The sequence below is a fragment of the Sinohyriopsis cumingii genome, chromosome 17 (assembly GCF_028554795.1).
Source record: "Sinohyriopsis cumingii isolate HCF-2022 chromosome 17, ASM2855479v2, whole genome shotgun sequence".
Lineage (NCBI taxonomy): Eukaryota > Metazoa > Mollusca > Bivalvia > Unionida > Unionidae > Sinohyriopsis > Sinohyriopsis cumingii.
Genome location: NC_142977.1, coordinates 19,490,768 through 19,496,775, shown reverse-complemented (window position 1 = coordinate 19,496,775; position 6,008 = coordinate 19,490,768).

The window sequence follows — 6,008 nt, the reverse complement described above, 5'->3', positions numbered from 1 at the left end:
AAAATTTATCCAAAGATAAAATGTAATGATTTAAATCCCAGTGATCATGCACTAACACCAGTGCAGCAGTAGTCGATTAAACCGCACAAACAAAATCTAGCTTTACGATCAAATTTGGAAACAATCAACTGCGCCAAGTACAGTATGTTTTGGCGCTACAAAACAAAGAATAAAAATAAAATATTGCTTGGATCAATGTCAAAGGGATAACATTGTGGGTGCTTCTTTTTCAGATGTTTTGCTCACTAAACAATTATTTCCGAATGTTGGCAATTTCATGCGAATAATCGTGACTAATGCCAAATTCGATTGCTTTCAGTTTGACAGCATTTGATAATATCAATTAAACATCCCGATAATCAAGCAGAGCTGCTATCATTGGTCTATGTCTCACTTGAGCAGAACTGCCTGATAGTAATTACGTTGATGTCTTTGTTCGTATTTCTCTGCCATTTTCCAACACGGTGAGTTCTGTGTCTGCACATAGCGTCTGGGTCTGGTCCTACTTAGCCCCCGAGAAAGTCATGCACTAGGTCCAAACGATCATCGTTTATGACCTCTGGTAAGCCCCAAAATATCATATTGTCCTGTCTATGTCTTGATTCAAGGTCAATTGATTTATAAGCCAATGTTTAGATTTTGTCTGAATTTATTTCGACAACATCACTAGTAGCACGTGCAACATGCTCCACATATGATATCCGTGCGTCGCCATATTTGCATTCTTGTAAATGAGCAAAAATTGAATATACTTTATTGTCAATGCTAAAAGTATTAAAATGGTAAGGATAAATGTCGCTAACACTTAAAGATGCTTACCAGCTTCTGATCCTGGCGAGCCCGTGCCTGGTCGCTTACGTTTAGAGTCTGGACAATATCCCTTTCCATCCAGATCATGTACAAACGTACTAATGTAAACGGCAGCTGGACTATGCCCGGCATGACATATGGGTGATGTAACTATACAGTCCTTGAGTAAAGGATCTTATGCATATGATCAGCCGATACAGAACCGTTCATTCAAGCAGAAGCAACAGCCATGCAACATCACATTTGGGTTAGAGATCGTCCAAACAAAGAAACAAATGTGATACACTTATGTTTGATGACCTGACCGCAATAAAGTCAACTGTAATATGAGACCACCTATACAAAAAAGTCGTTTATGTCTCGTAGACCAACAAAGCTCTGTGTGATTACGGCGGTGAATTTTGTAAAATCACGTTTGAAACATGGTTTGAGGACAACATAATCCGTTAGTATTCTACGCTTAATGAAGGTAAGATATTACTCGTAGAAGGATTGAATAGGACACTTAAGAGTTCCAACTTGAAGCATTTCACAAAACATAAAACCGATACAATATCCGAGCACATAGCCTTTGCTAGTGGACGAATACAATAATAGGGAACATAGAAGCATTGGGAAGCTATAGCCAGCGGAAACTATTGGTGATAAAGCAACCACGATTGCGTGGCAAATACATTATTTTTCAGGCAAATGTATATTGTGGGTTTCTGAAACAGACTTAGATCAATCAAAAATCCATTTGAAGAAGTCAAACAGAAAACTGGGCCAAGGTTACGTTGTTTTGTGTCAGAATTATTGAAAACGATAACTGTGACGTATGAGGTTGCACACACTGGCGGCGAACGATTGTAGGGATCATTTTGTGAATAAGAATTATCAGCAGAAAAATATATTGCTAAGATGTAATCGAACTAAATAAATTTCTGTCCACCTGACAAGTTTTGTCAAAACCTTCCCTAAAAATCGGTCTATTTCATCATACAATAAGTATAATCGCGACTGCGCATGACAGACTTGATATTTTCTGGTGTATCTTTGCGGCCCATTATATGAAATGACACAAAACGTGAGGCTGGTTCTTTGAGTGCAAACCTTTCTTGGCAATGACTATTGCAATGATACCACCTTAGAAACTAAAATAACAAAGATTTTGTCTGATGAACTGCGTTTGAATCTTGATATAAATTGTTTTCTTGGCATTAGCGTTGTGTTTACTGAGTTAGATGACATAGAAACGGAGGCACAATTTGTTTCTAAGCCATTATGCTCTTTTGATAAGGATCCACTTAATTTCAAAATTGTTTTCAGCTCGGTAAGACAGAAAATGGATGATGTAAGCGCGAAGGTTCTTGGAGGATTTCGGATGACGTAATAAGCAATGTCAAAACAGTCCTCTGTTTGGTCACACATATTTGAAGTTACCTGCAAAACTTAAGTCCATCTAGAGTTGTGTCAATGTTCAGAATAATGAACGAAAATGTTTAATGTGCACCATGCTGTCGGCGTTGTATACAGTTTTACAAATTCGAGAGAGAAAAAACAGACGCTCCTTATCGAATTAGTTGAATATTTCTGGGATTCATTTTCCTATGCAAGTAAACGACGTACAAACCTTGAGCGACAAAGCAACATATCGGTGAACGTATTGGTATTAGCGACAGCACAAGTATTGCTTCCAGCATTCCAGTATTTACTGTGCTTATATATTAATGATGAAAATATATCACTTATAAAATTTAAAATATCTTTTAACTAATTCATAATGATCTCAGAGTAGTGTAATGTAAATCAATGCTCTGTAATGAATACTTAAAATAAATGATTTCTTGTAAATGATTCCATAGGCTGAACTTAACAAGGGAAAAGTTCAGTTGGTTTCCCACAGCCTTATATAAAACCCCACTATAAATAAATAACCAGGATATAGGTTAAACGCTCGCTTCCGGAACAGTTTAAGTATGTAAATATCACTAAACAGCTTATTCATTACATACAAACACGACACAAAACATTGGAATAGCCAGGTAGGTCACACCTCTACCTTCAATTATGGACACTGGAAACCACACAATACAGAATCAATACACGTAACACTTACCCATATGAACAAAAACAAAGACTTATTCTTTGTCTGCATATTAGTGAAAGATACAAATGGTACTATCATAATTGCAATTACGAAGAAAGTTACTTTCTGAATGTCGCCAAATATATACAAAAAGCAATGCAGTACTTCTTTTAATCGAAATTACATCTGCAATCAGATTTTATTATAGTTGTATGTGCCTAATGTGACTCTTGTATTTCTGCAACATCGAACCCTATCACCCAAATCTCAAATTTTATGTTTTAAAGTTGGAAATTTAAAGTACGGGGTTTGTGATCTTGGAAGATAATAATCGGAGAAAGAAATAGACTGAACAAATTGGAAGCTGAAAGAACTGGTACACTTTTAAGTATGGTCTTTAATTTGTCAAAAGCCAGAGCTATGAAACTTACTTTTCTATCTCAACAAAGTGGTCAAGAATTTAGCAACTATGGAAACATTTGCGCAATATTTCCGAAAATTTAAACCATACGCACAAATCGCACCAGATGCATTTTACTAAAGGCACTGGTAATTCAGGGATAGCTAAACCCTAAACGTCTATATATTTAACTTGATCAACAATATGTTATAAAGATGTAACACAATCTGGGCAAAACATACAGTTACCAAAAATAATTATTACATTTGTATCACTGGGTTGTTTGAAGAATATCCGAATGGTTTCCAGCTGTTGTTTCTTTTTGCATGTACCATTGTAGATGATAACGTCATCAATGCATGATTCACAATGATCAGGAGCAGAAAATATTATGTTATTAAACGGTCGAAAGTTGACGTAGAGTCTTTCATACCGAATTGCATCACGTTATATTGAAAACGTCTATCTGGATTTGCCAAAGCCGAAAATAATTCAAAACAACTAATCCTATTGATTATTGAACAAATTCTCAAACAGCAAAGAACAGAAAATAAATACATTCACCGCACTCCTTTCCTGTATCAAAGCAATACGATCAAATCATATTATTGATAGTTTGATGAAATATGTTTAAAGCCCCTAGACTTTTAGTGTGACAGGCAGAAGGCATAAACAGTCAGATGCCTAATTCAGGCTTCTCGTGTTTGAACTATCAGACATAATATTTAACCATTGACAGACTAGAACGATATCGAAAGGCCAAAAAGTGTAAAACACTTTATCAAAGCATTTACTAAGGTTTTAGTTGTGATATCTCGCAAAGGAGTTGCCTCAAGAAACCTTGTGGACGCGCATATTATGGTCAACAAGTATTGTTTGCTTGATTTGATCTTAGATGAGGGACCGACACAATCTACCATTATTCTGAATAATGGTTCGACAAATTGAGGAATAGGTTACAGATGAGCATAATGTTTTTGGGTGTTTCTACCTTTTAACAAGTGTGACAAAATCTCATATTTACAAATGTCACTTTTAAATTTCGGTAAAAAAATCATTCAAGATCGTCTGATAAGTCTTATTCATTTCCTAAACGAACAACCAAGATAATTTCACGGGCTAGACTACAACGTTATTGTCGATTTGACATCTGATCAACTATTTGTTTATTGACTACTCATCACAAGCGGGTACCTCAGCTGATATTCATCTTCTCATAAAAATCCAGTTTTCACAAAATAACAAACTGGGATTTGTGTGGTTTCAATTTCGCTAATAGCTCTCTGAAAAAGAAAACATGATCTTCTTCCTGTTCGAAACTTAGAGATTATCCTTTGATTAGAAAACAGAGAATGGGTAGTAAGAAGAGGATCACAGTGATCAATATATATTGATTGGTCAAAACCAGGAGTAAAAGTAACCTCAACAAAAGATTAATATGCAAGATAAATGATTACATTTCTTATCATCATCATTTTCGAGAGCTCTAATTGCCTTCGCTCTGGCAACTGCACAAACAGAATATAAATCAGGAATTTGAATCTGAACAGGTTCCACTTTTTGAACCAAGAGAGGCTTGCCAGTTACAAGTTGACTAATCACAACTTTCTCTACTACTAGGTCATTGCCTAGTAATAAATAAATACCTTCTATATGTAAAACAGATGTCACTTCACTGACAGCCACTGGTTTGAGAGCAAGTCCTATACCAAACTGACAAAATTGAGAGGAATATTAACAAAGCCACAGTCAATTCCCTGAATAAGAAACCACTTTCACCATAAGACTTCTCAGATAAAGACAAAATACCTGCTACCAAATGACTCTGAGAAGCTCATATGTCCCATAATGTTTTGGTAGAAATAGTTTTGGCAGAATCAATAATAAGTGATACAGGACCTTCTGATATAATTCTCCATAATAAAATCTGACTTTGTTTTGCTTGACCGAAGAAATGTTATGCTTTATATACAAGACAGTGATGTTGCAGTTTATACATAAGACCATTCAGAATAGCACTGTATTTTTTATGTTGTTTAATTTTAATCTGTAGCAATACCAAAAAAAACCACGCACTTTCATGTTACAATAAATGTACGTAGGAAGATATAATGATTTCAGATCCATCTAATCAGAAGTTTAGTTCATATACGTTGTGCCTGATTGAGACTTGGAAGTATTCAAATAAAACTAAGAGAATTGTTTATCATAAGTCTGCAAAGAGGAAAGCGTACTGACAAATGAAACACTGCGAATCTGGGAATTAGTATCAGCTCAACGAAAATCATTTTTACAAAGTTTATATATTTTGATCATTGAGATAGCTCTTACATCACCATGGATGCAATTCTTGAACTCTTCAATTGCTATGAGCTGCCTGGGGTTATCGTAATTTTGATCAACCTTTTTGACTGAACACTGCCTATCAAATAGTTAATAACAAAGTCCAATGCTTTCCTGTCCTGTTCAGGTATTCGGCAAGTTTCTGAAATTGAGGAAATTATTAATATATTCTATTTTCTTTAATAGCGTGTGCGAACCTAACAGTTCTGGTAACATCAAACCTGGACTTGTGTGTAAAATGGGGAATCGTGATCCACATGCCAGATAGTATTCTTTCAAATTATACTGCAAATCCCTTTCTTCTTTATCTCTCGCTGCATTTCCATCTTTTCTCTCTGCATCGGACTCTACTTTCGTTTCTGTCTATCTCTTGTGACGAATCTATAT